At 35.4% G+C, this 18,773-nt stretch overlaps 1 protein-coding gene across 1 annotated transcript in view; it reads left to right on the top strand.

Moving 5' to 3' along the window:
* The window catches only part of vvl (ventral veins lacking), a 414,462-nt gene extending 402,404 nt beyond the window's left edge, over window positions 1-12,058 (top strand). The window contains exon 3 of the transcript XR_010557171.1: window positions 12,017-12,058. The gene's annotated coding sequence lies outside the window, so the exon portion shown is untranslated. The remainder of the gene's footprint in view (window positions 1-12,016) is intronic.
* Window positions 12,059-18,773: the final 6,715 nt, after the last annotated feature.

Below are 18,773 nucleotides of genomic sequence, written 5' to 3'. Positions count from 1 at the left end.
AAATGACATGTTTGTTGATAGAACGTGCTGTTTAATGATCATCTCTAATATTTTCATTATGTTTAGGAACAATAGTTCAGAGATGAATCTGAAAAATTTATTCTCACTCGATTATTTACATACCGTAAACTGGGGTAACATTGAAATCGCGGGGTAACATTGAAGGGTGCGGTTTTTCATCACGTTATGCTCCATGGTGGTGGAACTATGAAGGATGGAGCAATTCTGAAACTGGGAATGGATGGAGTACACTTTGGCGGTTATTTTTCCTATTTTATCATTTTCAACTAGTGGTTCCAACACCAATAAAAAAGCAAGTGAAAAAAAGTGGTGTTTTAATTAATTTTAATTAATGTGACAAGCTTGGTGTCTGGAATTTTGAATTTTCAAAAAGTGAGTCAAGTGACATTATAGATGTGTTGGTACACCTCCTGACTACAAATTAGCGCATTTGTTCATGTGCCAAACTGGGGCAACTTTGAAGGCTATGAAAAAATCATGAAATTTCGGTAAAATTGGCCAAAAATGCATGAAAATGCTTGAAAACTTGTTAAAAATGATGTGAAAACTTGAAAAACAGCTCTAAAATCATTGAAAAATCATGAAATTCGGTCAAATTGGCAAAAATGCATGAAAAACGCCTGAAAACTAGAAAAATTTCAAATTATCATTTTGGAGCACTCTTTCATAAATTCAATTGTGGATATGGATCATTTTGTAAGTGCTTGACGCTTATAAAGTGATCAAGAAGTAAATATTCATGTTTTTGATAATTTTTGACCTTGAGCGGAGCACATTTCAAGGTGCCTTCAAAGTTACCCCAAACGCTGGGTAACTTTGAAGGGCACTTCTTTTGGCTTTTACGCCTGACAGGAAAAAGGTAAACAACTTCTGTAAACGCCAAAACGTAGTGCTGACATAGCTTTATTAAAAGCACCACCCACATTTCCACTACCTCCGCCATTTATACCTCTAAACATGAAAAATTCTGAAAAATCCTCCATGTTACCCCAATTTACGGTTGCTTAATAATATTATACCTAATGAATAAAATTGAAAGTTCGTTTTTTTGTCCGCGCATCACGTCAACAAAATTTGGGCATTGGGTAGATGAATGTTGTGACATTAGTTTCTTGATAATTGGTTTGATAGCGCATTAAAGCTGCAATCAAAGAGCGCATTAAAGCTGCAATCAAAGATCAAAAGTCAACGTCATTTTGAGTTGAAAGATACACAGAAAAAATGCTCCTATCCGGAAGTGTCCCTGAAGGGAAGATACAAATGTGTCCCTCAAAGATGGGACAGTTCAAAAAAAAAATCAAAATTTCAAAATTTGTAAACCTAAAAAAATTTTCAAACTTCAAAAAAATAAAAAAATGTAAACATTTTTCAAATTTGGACAATCAAAAGGTAGAACGTCAAAATTGAACAATTTTTTAAAAATTTTAAGATTGGAAAATTGAAAAAATCTTTTTATTGAAATTTTTTTAAAAAATTGTGTCGATTTAACATTTTGAAAAAAATCACATTTTGTTTTTTGACATTTGCAAAGTATTCACAATCTTGACACTTTTCAAAAATTGTCCCATTCTATAACCCTCAAATATGCCGTAAATTCCAACAAATTTTATCCATTATAGGCACGTATGTATTTTTTCAAAAATCTGAAAACTGTCGAAATTTTCAAAGTCGAAAAATTCTAAAAATCATTTCTGTTGCTCTGTTTTGTTTAAAAAAATGAAATAAAGAAAAATTCGAAATTAGCTAGAAAAATAAAAATTGACCCGACAAAAAAAAGGATAAAAAAACTGGCAAATTTTCAAAAATGTAGAGGAAAAATTCAGCAATGCAGGAATTTGCAAAATTAATTTCCTGCTTGGATCCAGTTTCTCCATCAGGAGTTTTTTTTTCAAAGTATGGAGCTGTATGTTAGAGAGCTCCATTTCATCCTTGACTCCTTTCCTAAAAGGGGTTTGTGGGATACCACGTAATCAACGAAAATTGACCAAAATTGGTAGCATACCTGTAGGGCACACGTGTCACCCAATTACCTTCTCTTTTCAAACGATATAAGAAGGCGTACACCTCGTCGATGCAAACCATACAAAAGTTAATCCCACATACATATCGTACAACAGGACAAAAAAAGAAAGAAAGAAAGGAGATTCACCCATAATGAGATTTTTATTGGAAGTTTGTTCAGCGAAATAAATACGTAGTGCGAGCAGTTCAAAAAAAAGAGAGAGAGAGAAGAAACGAGACCTAGAGGAAAAACATAAAATGAAGTGAACGCAAGAAGGACGCTAAATATGTAGCATAGGCTCGAGAATGGGTGAATCAGAGCACGCTATTTTAAATACGCAACAAACTACGCAACGACGACGGAACCGGGCGGAACGGCCGTGTAAAGTCAATGGTTCGGACTAAACACGACGGTGTGCGGCGTGCTAAATAACTCTTTAGCGGCCCATACTGAGGGTAGTACGACACATTATATCAACCCCTGCGCCTGGCTTTACCCTTTTTTTAATATATACAAATATAACAGGGTGACCAGGAATTTCTCCTCATGTCCTAGCATAATAGCGTTATTCAGGCGTAAAATGCTATTGAACGGGTGCAAGTTGTGACGATATGTGGTGCCCGATGTCGATGTCGGGCGATGCCCCTCCAAGTACAAAATATGATGTCGCGGTGTGGTGGAGTAATTTCATTTGGATAAGGTGGTCGAGTGTGAATGAAGGTGGTGTAATGAAGCGGTTTCTGTGTTGTTGCGGTTGGGTTTTGATTGGGGGAATGGGGGCGAGGGGGTTGAAGATGTGGCAACGTTGTGTGTTTTTAATGTTGTTGTTTACTTTTTTGGTGATAAAATATGTTTGAGGACGTTGATGAGCAAATTTTTTTTTATCTCCGGATCATCTTGATACTTGAACCAAAAAAGTCAAGTTGTTTAGAAAATTGGAATTCCTCCCCCCCCCACACCTGGAATTTATCTACAAATTGGTCTAAAATTCCCTCTCAGACGCTGAAGCTCAATTTTGACCCCTCCAGAGCGATTTGAGATTCCTGGAGAAAATCGAAAAATCATTAGAGGCTCTATAACGACTCAAAACTAGTAGTTTTTGGTATGTACATATTTGGAAGTTGAATTGAAAGAATTATTTACATTGGTTCACTTAAGTATCTGGAAAAAATCCAAATTTCACGAAAAAGTTTGAAAATCGCTCATGAAACAGCTTTTTTGAATTTTTTAAATTTTCAAAGAATCGCCAAAAATCGAAGAATAAACTTCAAGATTTGAAATTTTGTTTAAAGGGGTTTTAGCTCAGCTCTCCTCCAATCCAACAATACCATCTGATAATTTTGCTTCAATCCATTCATATACCAATACATTGGAGATGAAAAAATACTCTGAAAATATCGAAGATTCACTACAGACGAATTTGTTTTCCTCATTGCTGCTTTTATCGTCGAAAAAATTCACGCAACTTGCACGTTTCAATTTCTACTTTCGTTCCGCGTAAACAAGTTTAAAAGCACTCTGACTTTCAGTAGCAAAAAAAAAAGAAAAAAAAAGACAGAGAGAAAACGTATTTTTATATTCAATTCGCGCTTAAGCTCACGCAAAGTTTTACTGCGAACTGGTTCCGTGACTAATCTGCCAGATACGTGCGAATTGAAGAAATTTTTCCCACCCTTTGCTATACAGCTCTTCTACGAGTACGTATATTTCAGCCCTGCTGCTAAAGTTTTTTCTTAAACATATGTAGGTAGGTACGTCTCTCTAACTTATACATCAAAGTTGAAATACGCGTAAATGTGCCGGAACACGTGATTTTCATTTAAGGTGTGTTTTTCGATTTAGTTCACATGTGTGTGTAAGTGTGTATGAAAAAAAAAGAACGCACATCTCTTGAAAACTTTTTGAACGGAGTAGAGTAAAGGGAGGCGGAGGGGATGACTCGAGACAAATTGGTGAAAGATTGTGATATGGTGGAAGAAATACTGTTATCGACGATCCTGAATGTATATTTTATTATTCTGATAGAAAAATCGAGTAACTTTTTGATAAGATTATTTGGTAATTTAGAATTTGGTATATTGAGATGAGAGGTGAGTTCTGCGCCAGGAGGAAACCATGAGGAGTGAATTCAACTATTATTAGTCTTTATATAAATGGAAATAAACTTCTCTGATGGCGGTAGTTGGTATCGTTTTTTGAAATTAAACCTCAAAAGTACATTGATACTTTGGAATTGGCATATTTAGATGGGAGGCGAGTTCTGCGCCAGGAGGCAACCTGTGATGTGAATTCCGGTCTTTGTATGAATGGAAATGAGCTTTTCTGATGGGTAGAAAAGTATTGTTTTTTTGAACTTGACCCCCCCCAAGGTGCATTGATACCCTGGAGTAGGCATATTTACCTATGTATGAGAAGCGAGTTCTGCGCCAGGAGGCAACTTTTGGATTGAATGCAGATATTTGTATGAATTCAAATAACTTTTTCTGATGAGTAGAAGTGTCGTATTTTGAATTTGAACCCCAATGGTGCATTGATACTTTGGAATTGACATGTTTGGATGGGAGGTGAGTTCTGCGCCAGGAGGAAAACTGCAGATTGAACTCGGGACTTTGTATGAATGAAATGAATTTTTCTGGTGTGTATAAATGTATCGTTTTTTTTGTTTTTTTTTGTTGAAATTTAAGCCCCAATGCAGCAATGGTGCATTGATACTTTGGAAATTTGGAATTGTCATGTTTCGATGGGAGGTGAGTTCTGCGCCAGGAGTCAACCTGGAAAGTGAATTCAGGTCTTTGCATGAATGGAAATGAACTTTTCTGATGGGTGGAAAGGTATTGTTTTTTTATTTAAAACCCCAGTGGTGTATTGCTTCTTCAGAATTGACATATGATTGGAGGTGAGTTCTGCGCCAGGAGGCAATCTGCAGTGTGAATTCAGGTTTTTGTATGAATGGAAATGAGCTTTTCTGATGAGTAAAAAAAGTATCATTTTTTGAATTTAAGCCCCAATGGATAATGGTGCATTGATAGGTACTTTGGAAACTTGGAATTGTCATGTTTTGATGGGAGGTGAGTTCTGCGCCAGGAGTCAACCTGGGGAGTGAATTGAGGTCTTTGTATGAATGGAAATGAACTTTTCTGATGGGTGGAAATCTATCTTTTTTTTTTCAACCTCAAAGGTACATGATAATTTAGAATTGACAGATTGAGATTCTGGGTGAGTTCTGCGCCAGGAGGCAACCTTCAGAGTGAATTCAAGTCTTTGTACGAAAAAAAATAAAGTGTTCTGATGGGTATAATTATGTTTTTTTGAATTTAAATCCCAAAGGTGCATCTGGAAGAGCAAAACAAATTACTTATTCAGTTGCTTTGCAATTTTTGACGAATTTGTGCTCTCAATAAATGATCTTTACGCCTCTCCCATCCAGTATTTTTGCTCAATTGTCGTTGACGTGAGGTTTCTCATCGAAAGGGCGTTTAAAAATACACCAAAATTTTAGGCGCTGAGTTTCATTTTATGATGTTTCACGAATTTCCAAAAATTCGAATACTTAAACTTTTTCTGAAAAAAGATCAAAATTTTATCAAATTGAGGTTTTTTTGCATGATGTCTTGTTTATCTTTTGAATTAATTTTTGGGGCCTCTCTCAGCGTATTTTTAGATTGTCCAACTGGTCATCATTGTTGAGGGGACTGAGGAAAGGTTTTTGTTGAAAAATAATTACATATCTAGAAGACGTATTCTGCTTAGAGATGAGAAATGTTCAATCAATTTATGGGTACCTATCTTTTTCGATATTTTCCATTTTTGGGGGTTTCATACAAGGGAACCAACATTATTTGGGGCACCAAAGGGTGTCTTTTTTGAAAAAAGGGGTCATTTAAATCAGTAGATACTCTGCTCAGAAATGAAACATTTTCAAAAAATTTGTACAGGTATGACTTACTCATTTTTTGTTGAATTTTTTTTTTCGACTTTGAGGGGCTTTATGAGGAATTAACATGATTTGGGAGACCGGGGGAAGCTTTCCTTGAAAAAGTGCGTATTCGGCCAGATTCTGTCCATAAATGAAAAATTCTCAAAAAATTTCTTCGGACATCAATTTTTCATATTTTTTATTTTTCCAAAATTTGTAGGGGGCTCCATACGAAAGAGCTAACATTGATTTGGGGGTCCATCAAAGGTTTTTTCTTCAAAAGGGGGTCGTGTAGGACAATAATTTTAATGTGGAAATGAGATATTTTCAAAAAAATTTCCCTGATTTTGGTTTATTCTAATTTTTTGTGATGCTTTTTACTTTGAGGGGCTCCTTACTAGGGGGCCAATATGGTTTGAGAAGTCGGGGAAGGGTTTTTCTTGAAATGGAGAGAAACAAACATTTTTATTACTGGGAACGTTTTTTTCATTTTTTTTTGTTTGGGGGGCTACCGACGACACTTTTTATAAACAGGGGAAAATGAAAAATTGAGAATAATTTTCTCACCCGAGGTAACAAGTTTGGGAAGTGGGAGATGGGAAATTCCAACTTCGCAAAATAAGGTGCAGTGGTGCACCCTATTGTCCAGTTTTTGAAAAATTGTCGTGAAAAAAGAACAAAAATTAAATTTAGGTAACATCTTTTCATCGCAAAAAAGTGTAAGAATCGGCTGAAGGCTTTTTGAACAAGAAATCGAAATAAGGACTCGAATTATACATATTAAGCGTATAAGGATCATTAGATGAACTGAAACAAGAGGAGGTTTGAAATGAGACACATTGAGGTGGAAGGCGGGTTCTGCGCCAGGAGGCAACCTGCAGAGGAGATTCAAGTCCTCATATGAGTGAAAATGAAAATTCCTCATGATCAGAAATGCATGTAGTTTTTCAAATTCAAACATCTGAAAAACGTTTTCAGTTTTGATGTACGAATTTCAGTTCTGATAGAACCTTTAATGCGAATCTCGATAAAATATTTCTCAATCGATATCATGTTTGTGAATATGTACCTGGGTACATATTTTTTCTCTAAAGCCTGTTCCCTCCATTTACTGTTTCGAGATTTGAATTCTTACAGATGAAAGTGACCTCGTATACCAATTTCAATTAGGCCTCGATGCGTTAAAAGTTTCCAAAGTTCCATCCATCAGATCTTATATCCGAGCGCAAAAGGATTAAATGGAACACTATCATTAGCCCTGTCGACGTATAGGATACGACCTAATATCCCAGTATAAGTCAAGTACGTGTAAGTTGATCGAGGCTCGGAGAAAGGCAGTAACTGTGAGACAGAGAAAATGAGAAAGGAAGAAAGAAAAACAGGGACACACAGAGAGACAGCGAAATACATAGGCATACATGCAGAATACATAAAATCTCGGTCTCGGTCTGGCTGCTAATAAATAACTCGGGCCAAGTTTCGCATTAATCCTACGAGGTGCAATAAGTACTAAAAGTGTTTCGTGACAGGCTCTGGTACAGGAAGAAAAATTCCATTTATCGTTCACTCTACGACGACGAAGACGACGACGCTGCGCTGGCATTACAGGGTCGTCGGGACTGGCCGTCGTTTTGCACGCCGTGTTCGTAAAAAAAATTTCCAACGGCGTGCAGAAGACATCGCAGAGTTAAGGAATGAGTGAGTGAGAGAGAGAGAGAACGAGAGAAAAAAAATACTCTAATTGTTCAAATTGCTCCAGTCACGCTGACAAGGAACAAGGAAACAAAAGAAAAAGCTAAGCGACAGCCCACGTTAGAAAGGCGGGTAGTAGCGGGGTGCGCCTGTGTATAGGCTCGAAGAGGGGTGTGCCGCGTACAGGGTGGTTGAAGAGGTAAAACATGGGGAGGAATTTTCCCGAAAAAGTCGCTTAATTTAATAAAGTGGCGTTGCGGGCTAAGTGTGCGAGATGTGAATGCGCAAGAGAAACGTCGTCGTCGTCGTCATAGTCGTTTTCCATTTGCTGTGCGGGGGCTGCAAAGGGTGGCTGAGAGGGTAACGGGGCAAGGACGGCGAAAGGCTCGGCGGCGGCAGCTTTTGCACAGGGGGGTACGTCGCGTCGAATCACGACGACGCTATAACCTAATGGAAGAGCTATCGATTACTGCGTAGCACATCATGGCGCCGAATGCAAATCAGTATGGCGTCGTGTGTGGGGTACCCTTTTTTTCTCTTTCGCTTCCTTTTTTTTTTCACTTCTCTACTTTCCTCCTCGCCGCCGTATTTTCCTTCTTATCGAGAGAGAGTATATACTACGCAAGAACGTTGGTTCGCTGGTGTTCTATTTCTCTTTCCTCCTCCTCCTCCTTCACCACCATTTCTGGCTTACTCACTCACTCATACTCTTTCGCGAGCTGCGCCATACCTCCCTGCTCTCAAGTGTTTTGCCCCTGTACGCCTCACGCTCTCATAGCCTGAGCCCGAATTCAAGCAAAAACACCTTATTGTCACGAACAATACAAACCTCGTAAATTTTCTCACACTCTTAAGCTCGCGTGTTTACAGCTATTTATCGCTTTTTAAAAGTGCCTACCGAATTATCCGGGAATATAAACGAGATATAACTTTTCTTCTAGACTCCGCTCCGTCCGCGTCCTTTTGCCGCACTTTACCTCGGCTCGTCGTCGTGCTGCTTTTACGCCTATATGTATTCGTATTCGCGAGCGAATATATTCGTACGCGAGTCGTCGCCACTACTATTTTCCTCCCCCCCCCCCGTCATCCCTTTTGCGACCTATCTCGTCATATAATATACATATACGTACTTACTTACTTTTTTCTTTCCTTCTTCGTTCCGTTTTTTTTTTCAAGTACGATATTGATACTATTTTCACCAGTTTTGATCCATATTGCTCTCGATGGTTGAACCGATTCATTCTGGGTACTAATGAGATTTGAGATTTTTGAGCAGTTCTGGAACCTGCGACGAATTTTTGAAAGTTGACATTTTCATAAATCTAATCCATTAGAGGTAAAAAGACGTTATCGCCGGTTTTTGAAAAATTAGTCGAAAATTAAGTTGCGCACAACTTGTCTAAAATTATATCCGTTGATTTTGATAGCCCAATTGCGCTGTTTATAGACTAAGGATTCCCAAAGTATTGGCTATTTCATTTTCAACATACATACGTTTCCACTTGGAGCTCAGCAAGGCAGGATTCAAGTATCTCCCGCACTAGGTGAATTTTTTCGCTTCAACCCCCGACTATCCTCCCTCCTAAACAGTCCCAAACAGCGGATAATTTTTGCATCAGACAAAACCGAGTCAAAAAACACGTAAAAATACACCGCCAGAATAAATTTTAATCTCATTGAAATCTTATTTTCGCCTTTCAAATCGATTGATGGTGGTTTTGAAGCCATTTATAGCCTCAAGATGTTAAATTTCATTTTGGTTCTTTTTTCACGACAATTTTTCTAAATCTGGACAACAGGGTGCACCTTATTTTGCAAAGTTGGAATTTCCCATCTCCCACCTCCCAAAGTGAAATATGATTCACTGCCGATTGCTGTATCAGAAATTGAAGTGACGTCTTCCATCCTAAAAAATGTTTTTGAATCGTGGATACCTATACCTAAGTGTTAATTTCTTGAAATTTGGAAATAGAATGTCATTGGTTAGAACTTTACAAAATTTGTCTGGCATAATTTTAGAAAATTAGCAGTGTAACGAAGATCAGCGAGACAAAAGTTGGCGACTATAAAATTCTGAACAGACCCCTCCCCTTCCCTTCCCCACAAATCTATGTTAAAATTAAGAAATTTTTACCAAATACATATTATGTACCTGTAATTCATCGGAAAAACCAATAAATCGCTAAAAATGATTAGTATTTCATCAAAAACATCACCGATTTACTAAAAATTACGAGACATATTTTTACAGAAAGCTACGAGTAATTTGCCATGAAATACTATTGAAAATCACGAGTAATTTATCAAAAATTAGAGTACCTAGTTTACCAAGAATTACCTGTAATTAATTAAAAATTACTCGAAATACTAAAAATTACCAGAAATTTATCAAAGATACCCATAATAATGGGTACTTTCCTAGAAAAACGAGTAATGTACCAAAGTTACCTCAATAATTTACAATCACCTGTAAATTACCAAAAATTACCTCTAATTTACCAAAATAACCGGTAATTTACCAAAATTACCAGGTAATTACCAATAATTACGTGTACTTACCATCAAAATCTTGTAATTTACCAACAATAATATGTGATTTGCTAACAATTATCTGTAATTTACCAACAATTACGTGTAATTTACCAATAATTACCAGTAACAAACCCACATTAACCTATAATGTAACAACAATTACTTGTAATTTACCAAAGCTGTCTGTAATTACCAACAAATACTCGTAATTACCAAGAATTACCCGTAATTACCTACAATTACCTGTGATTACCAACAAATTATCCGTAATTACCCACACATATTAGTAATTACCAATGCACCAGTGGTTTAAAAAAAAATTACTGGTAATTTACCAACACTTATTGGTAATTACCAAATGAATGCTCATCAGTAATTTACCAATGCTTATCAGTAATTTAGCAAAAATTACCAGTAATTTACCAAAAATGACCTGTAATTCACCAAAAATGACCTGTATTTCACCAAAAATGACCCTAATTTACCAAAAATGACCTGTAATTTACCAAAAATTACCAGTAATTTACCAAAAATTACCAGTAATTTACCAAAAATGACCTGTATTTTACCAAAAATGACCTGTATTTTACCAAAAATTACCTGTATTTTACCAAAAATTACCTGTATTTTACCAAAAATTACCTGTAATTTATCAAGAATTACCTGTAATTTACCAAGAATTACCTGTAATTTACCAAGAATTACCTGTAATTTACCAAAAATTACCTGTAATTTACCAAAAATTACCTGTAATTTACCAAGAATTACCTGTAATTTACCAAAAATTACCTGTAATTTACCAAAAATTACCTGTAATTTACCAAAAATTACCTGTAATTTACCAAAAATTACCTGTAATTTACCAAAAATCACTTGTGATTTACCAAAAATTCAGTTATTTTTCCAAATAAGCTACTTGCAAATTCATCGAAAAATTATCATAAAAAATCACAGCAATTGGCCAAAAATTTCCAGTAAGGTACCAAAAACTGCGAATAATTTACCAAAAATTACAAATAATATGAGTATAAATTACGAGTGATTTATTAAAAATTACCAGCCATTGACCAAAAATAAAAATTTTCAAATAATAGAGTATTTTAAAAAAATTATCAGCATTTACCCAAAAAATGCCATTAATTTACCTAAAATTTACCAGTAATTTGCTCGAATTATTATCACTAAAAATCACTACATTTACAAAAAAATTACCATAGGTTATAATTCACTGAAAATCAGGGTTCTGAATATCTCAAAAACTGTAACAAAAAAAAAGAACGCGGAAAAATAGTTAAAACTGAAATGTTAAGAAAAACAAAAACAAAAACTCAAAATAATAAAATTCAAAAATGTAAACGAAAACGAATACTGATAAATCTTAAAATAAAATAAGTAGAAAACCGAAAAAACTTTAGTAATTAGTTTACTTAAAATCATCAAAAATGCACCTGAAATCTCCAATAATTTGCTTGTAATTTATGGTACCAAAAATTTCCCTCAATATACTGAAAATTTCCTGTAATCTACCAATAATTACCTAAATATGTACACATACACATCATTTTTTTTCTCACAGCTCGTACCTCACACTACCACTTCAACCACTGAGAAACCAATAAAACAGAATACTCCGGGAAATAAGAAAAACAACCCCCCTAAAACTCCTACAGCACCAACCAATCAAGGATCTCGAAAAAATCTGTGTATTCTCTGATTTCATTGACAGAATCTTGATAGGATTTCTTAAAAAGTTTAAACCGTTTCACAGTGTTGTCAAATTTTATGCATTTTTATGGCCAACTTTATAGAAAGTACATAAGTATATTTATTTAATGCAAATTTTTTTGTTTCAGGACCCACGAATTGGAATGGGATGAACAAGCTGCATAAAAATGTAAGTTGCATTATTTTTTTTTCAAATTGGAAATCGTATAAAACTGGAGTGGACTCATGTCATGCTATCTCGATAGATGTTGATAATATTGCACATAATAAATTTACAGTTCCTTGCCTTGCTACCAGTATCGAGAATAGATTGTGGAAAATTCCCATAAACTTGTTCAAGTTGCGTTCTTTAGGTAATTACGAGCTCATTTTACACCTCGGAGATTTTTTAAAGGTATTTGAAACTTTTCCACCGTTGAATGAAGCATAATGTTTGCTAAAGAAAGTTTCAGAAAATGTCTTACTTTTTTTTTATCGTAACTTTGAAAATTTATCGAAGTTGAGAATTTTTTATCGATTTGGTTTTGAAAAGTTTTTCTTACAGTTTTCGATTTTTTCAAAGGGTTTAATTGCATGGACAGAATCAAATTTTTTTGCTTCTTCGTGAACGTTAAAATATGGTTAGGTAGGTATTCGTCTTTTTTTTTTGACCAAACGCTTTCAGGTTTTTTTTGGAGGGAGAAGAGAGGTACATTTTTTTAGAAAATATCAACGAAGATCAATATCAATATGGAACGTGAAAGGTTGTCCAAGTACATACATTAACATTGCGAATTTCACGAACCTTTTTTTCCTTTTTTTGGTTCCAATTCCCATCTCAGAAACCAGCAGTATTCGCAGCAAGATACAGAAAAATCCTATGATTAGATTTCACAGCCCCCATCTCGATTTTCTCTCGATTTCGGTATATTCTCGCCTCATTTACGTATCATCAACGATAATTTTACACGCTGTGTTTCTTTTTTATCGTACACCGTCTAAAAAGCTTGCATATACGGATCAAAGACACTGGCACATTTGTGTAACACGATAGAAAATGCGATTTGATTTTTATCATGACGTAATGTACTTACACTCTGCTCTGCCTCAGTCGTTCCATGGTCTTGGTCGTCTGATAGACTTGTCAGTGTATATACGTGCGGACACATTAGGCGCTAAGTGACTATAATCGCATTACCGTCACAATTCGCTCACACCAAAATAAATAGGGAGATATCGTACATAATCGGGTCCCTTTTGCCGCAACCGCCGCAACAACTGCAGCACCTGGGCCTCGGTTGCATTGGTCGTCTCCCTCAGTCCCTCTCTCGTATATACGAATTTTTTTCTATATCGTTGCCATTGCTGATCCCGCGATGATGGATCTCTGCCTATTTTTCCCCGGTCTCTCTCAATCTTTTCTATATTGGTAAATCAATGTGACGTCGTTACACTCTCGTTACTCTTTTTTATTATTTATTTTCGCCAGTGTACTGAATATAACCCGTCGCGTCGTTGACGTCATTAATCATCTTCGACGCTGCCTGAAGTATAGCCTGGATTAAGGTGGATTTTCAAAGTGTGAAATATACGAGTATCTATACGTCGAGGTGAAGGCGTTGCGATGCTGCCGTCGTCATCGTGTGCGAGGGTGGGTTGAAACTGTTTTTCAAGATTTTTGAAATTATGGAAGAGTTTTTTTTTTTTTTTTTAATATTATAAGAGTACGAAGAATGATCTCATAATCACAATATCTGTCTCTGCAGTATTTAGATGTTGACAGTTTTCCACAATTTTTGTCCCATTTTCGATCACTTTAAAATATTTTGAACGAGTTTTCAAGTTTATTTTCGCTTTATTTTGACTTTCTTCCTCTGAAATGGGTGACTGCCATCCTCTCCCTTCTCCCTCTTAAAACTCGAACATTTGAACACTTTTCGTCTTTAAATTTTCACAAAATTTCATCAAATGGAGATGGAAAGCTGAAATTTACTCTACACTCCAATTTTTAACACCCTCTGAAGACGACTTCAGGTGGGCACAAGTAATTTTAGGGCCTCCAGCGACTATTTTTGAAAATTACTGGAGCCTCCAGCAGATTTTTGAAACTTTAAATTTTCACAAAATTTCATCAAATATGGAGACGGAAATCTGAAATTTACTCTACACTCCAATTTTAACACCCTCTGAAGACGACTTCAGGTGGGTTCATCATTTTAGGGCCTCCAGCGATTTTTTTGAAAATTACTGGAGCCTCCAGTAGATTTTTGAAACTTGAAATTCCCCCAAAATATCATCAAACTAAGATGGAGAGTCGAAATTCATTCTGCAAACTAATTTCAATACGCTACGAAGTTGACTGCTGGTGAATTTCAAGTCGTTTTGGAGCCTCCAGCAACTTTTTGAAAGGTTGTATGACGTTTTTTTGGAAAATTGAAATTTCCTAAAAGTAGCTGGAAGCTTCAAAACCATTTGAAACCACCATGTAGTCTGCGAAGTAAATTTAAGCTTGCCAACTCCATTTAATAAATTAATGTTGGGGGAATTTCAAGTTCCACAAATCTACTGGAGGCTCCAGTAATTTTCAAAAAAGTCGCTGGAGACCATAAAATGACTTGAACCCACCTGAAGTCGTCTTCAGAGAGTGTTAAAATTGAAGTGTAGAGTAAATTTCAGCTTTCCATCTCCATTTGATAGAATTTTGTGAAAATTTAAAATTTCAAAAATCTGCTGGAGGCTCCAGAACTGCTCAAAACGGGCTGAAAACGTTTCCAATCGATTTGGCATGTCGAAAATAGGGTATATCCCAAATTTCAGCTTTCTTGGTCAATTTGGTAAAATTTTGATTTCTTCCCTCATTTTTGGCCTAAATTCGATTTTCAAAAATTCACCAAAAATCGAAAAACGCACTTTAGCACTTGAAATTTTGACAGGTGATGAATTTTTGCATGATCTTTCGATCTACTTTTGTAAAGTTTGAAAAAGTTCGTGCAAGTCTTATGTTAAAACGCAAAATCTGCGATTTCGGCTGACCTGTCAATCAAAATGGCCGCCATTTTGTAAGTAAGGCCAACTTTTTTTTTGGCGAGTTTGCTTTAAAATGTTCCTTAGGATGTCCCCTTTAAGAAAAATGTTGTCCGGGAGGATCGGCGGGGGGGGGGGTGCAATTACTCCTATTGTCATATGCCGGACTATAAAACTTTCTTAATTTTTCTCTTCTTATAAAATGTTGATTATTTTTTCATTCGTACTTTTTCCCCTGCATATTTCATCTGTTCAAAAAAGTAAACTTTGAGTTGAAACTCCAACAGGGATTTACTGGAAAGATGCATTTTTGGATTGATTCAATTTTCCGTTAATTTCCCTCTTTTTCAAATTTTGGAATACTTATTTTTTTCCATTAATTTCTCGAATTTATCTTTAAAAATATGAAAATCTTGAATCAAATAACTCTCGACCTCCTCCCCCCTCCCCCAATAATCCTGTTTTATTTCCAAAATTACCAAAAAGCCTGTTCTTTTTTGGAAATATCTATTCTTGATTTGCAATTTTTTAGTCACTTTCCTTCACTTTCAGAATTTTATAACTTTTTTCCAATTTTTCCATTTTTTTTTTTTGAAAATCAAAGAATTCTTATTCTAATAAATCTCGACACCTTCCCCTTCTTCAAACTGAAACCGAAAAAATTTTCAATTTTTGAAATGTTCTTTTTTCATTTCTTGAATTTTTTTTCAAAATATGAAAATCTTGAATCAAATAACTCTTGACACCCCATATCCAAGTTTAGTCCTGTTTTCTTCGGCAAAATTATCAAAAAGCTTTTATTTTTTTCATATTTTTCAATCATTTTTACCTTGCAATTTTTTATTTACTTTCCTTCACTTTCAAATTTTTTTTTTTTTGAAAATTGAAAAATTTTTATTTAAATAAATCTTGACAAGTTGACATCTTCCCCTTCTTCAAACTGGAACGACTGAAAAAATTATCTTAGAGAAGTTTTCTTTTGTTGCCAGAATTGCCAAAAATTCTTGACTTCCAATAAAATACCCACTGCTTTTTCCCATCATATTTTGAAATCTTCAATTTATTTATCTCTTCATTCAGAATTTAGAAATTTTTCCTTCATTTTTTGTTAAAAAGTAAAAAAAAATTTACTCCTCCATCCTCTCCTTTTTCCTTCTCAAAATTCAGAAATTTGAACACTTTTCGTGTAAAAAGTCTTGTTTTTTCTTTTGCTCAAAGTGCCAAAAACTCATGATTTTATGCCAAAATTACCAAAAAAAAAAGAAGTCGTCCTATCTTCTATTTCTTTAAACTACATTAAAATTTTCTCAATTTTTCTCTTTTATTCGAATTTTGATTATTTTTTAATTTTTTGGAATTTTGAAGACAGAAAATTTGACCTGAAAAATTTTATTTGAATGAAATGTTTTTTCAATTTCTAGTTATTTCTTTACGAAAATATCAGTAATAAATATTCTATGATTTTTACGTGATTCTTAAATTTTTTGGGGTTAATTTTTCGATTTTTTTTGCATTTTGCATTTTTTAAAAAAATTTTCAATCAATTCAACTGTTTTTTTTTTTGTTTTTTTTTAACTGACATTTTCACCAACGTTGCGCATGATTTGCAGCATTGTTCTATCAGTTGAGCATTTTTTCGAGTAATTGATTTCTCCCCTCCTCCCCCCTTTGAGCTGTCAAAAGTTTGCAGGTCTCAAGAACAGGAGGAATCAGGGCTCAAAGGAGTCGAATTAAAAAAGAGAGCCAATGAGAATTTCACAATCTCTTTTTGAAAATTAGTTTATCGAACAGTAGCCCCGAAAAGTTGAGCTTTCACCTCGGAAATTTCGGTTTTGAGCTTTTATAATTTCAATTACTGATTTCGAACCTCATTTACATTTTCTGTGAAACCCTGTCCGGCATATGACAATAGGAGTAATTGCACCCCCCCCCCGCCGATCCTCCGGGACAACTTTTTTCTTAAAGGGGACATCCCAAGGAACATTTTAGAGCAAAGTTGCCAAAAAAAAAGTTGGCCTTACACACAAAATGGCGGCCATTTTGATTGACAGGTCAGCCAAAATCGCAGATTTTGCGTTTTAACATAGGACTTGCACGAACTTTTTCAAACTTTACAAAGGTAGATCGAAAGATCATGCAAAAAAATATCACCTGTCAAAATTTCAAGTGCTAAAGTGCGTTTTTCGATTTTTGGTGAATTTTTGAAAATCGAATTTAGGCCAAAAATGAGGGAAAAAATCAAAATTTTACCAAATTGACCAAGAAAGCTGAAATTTGGGATATACCCTATTTTCGACATGCCAAATCGATTGGAAACGGTTTCAACTCGTTTTGAGCAGTTCTGGAGCCTCCAGCAGATTTTTGAAACTCGAAATTCCCACAAAATTCCATCAAATTGGAGTTGTAAAGCTAAAATTTATTCTAAAAACTAATTTCAATACGCTACGAAGTACTGCAGGTGAATTTCAAGTCGTTTTGGATCCTCCGGCACCTTTTTGAAAATTCCTAAAGCCTCCAGCAGATTTTTGAAACTTTAAATTTTCACAAAATTTTATCAAATGGAGATGGAAAGCTGAAATTTACTCTACACTTCAATTCTAACACCCTCTGAAGACGACTTCAGGTGAGTTCAAGTAATTTTAGGCCCTCCTGCGTCTTTTTTTGAAAATTACTGGAGCCTCCAGCACATTTTTAAAACTTGAAATTCCCCCAACATTAATTTATTAAATGGAGTTGGCAAGCTTAAATTTACTTCGCAGACTACATGGTGGTTTCAAATGGTTTTGAAGCTTCCAGCTACTTTTAGGAAATTTCTATTTTCCAAAAAAACGTCATACAACCTTTCAAAAAGTTGCTGGAGGCTCCAAAACGACTTGAAATTCACCAGCAGTCAACTTCGTAGCGTATTGAAATTAGTTTGCAGAATGAATTCCAACTCTCCATCTTAGTTGATGAAATTTTAGGGAAATTACAAGTTTCAAAAATCTACTGGAGGCTCCAGAACTGCTCAAAACGAGTTGAAACCGTTTCCAATCGATTTGGCATGTCGAAAATAGGGTATATCCCAAATTTCGGCTTTCTTGGTCAATTTGGTTAAATTTTGATTTTTCCCCTCATTTTTGGCCTAAATTCGATTTTCAAAAATTCACCAAAAATCGAAAAACGCACTTTAGCACTTGAAATTTTGACAGGTGATATGTTTTTGCATGATCTTTCGATCTACCTTTGTAAAGTTTGAAAAAGTTCGTGCAAGTCCTATGTTAAAACGCAAAATCTGCGATTTTGGCTGACCTGTCAATCAAAATGGCCGCCATTTTGTGAGTAAGGCCAACTTTTTTTTGGCAACTTTGCTCTAAAATGTTCCTTGGGATGTCCCCTTTAAGAAAAAAGTTGTCCCGGAGGATCGGCGGGGGGGTGCAATTACTCCTATTGTCATATTCCGGACTATACGAACAGAAGAAGGTATGTACTTCAAGCTCAGTCAGTTTTGAGATATGAGCTTTCAATGTTGGAAAGTTAGGCAGTTTCGTAAATTGAAATTGACTTTGTCAATCTCTTTCTCTTGAAGAATGGTCTATTTTCTTTTTATGACCCGCCCTCCCCTCCCCTCCTTCTCAATTCACTGCTCCTATTCCATGATCAACATACACGAATTCGAATTAGCTACATGAAAAACTAAAAAACCAACTCCTCATCCTCGTTACCATCAACAACACCATTATTAAAAACAAAGCGGAACACACTTTCTCAACTCATTATAAACTTCCAGTAACGTCAATATCGCGATAACCTTCTTCACACTGGCTCACAAAAAAAAACACACAAACTATCCCCCCAAAAAAAACCCTGTTCGACCCCTTCAACTCGATTTCTCGTTCCTGT

This window comes from Planococcus citri, chromosome 2 (assembly GCF_950023065.1).
Source record: "Planococcus citri chromosome 2, ihPlaCitr1.1, whole genome shotgun sequence".
Taxonomy (NCBI): Eukaryota; Metazoa; Arthropoda; class Insecta; order Hemiptera; family Pseudococcidae; genus Planococcus; species Planococcus citri.
This window is presented reverse-complemented; position numbering and strand designations above follow the sequence as displayed.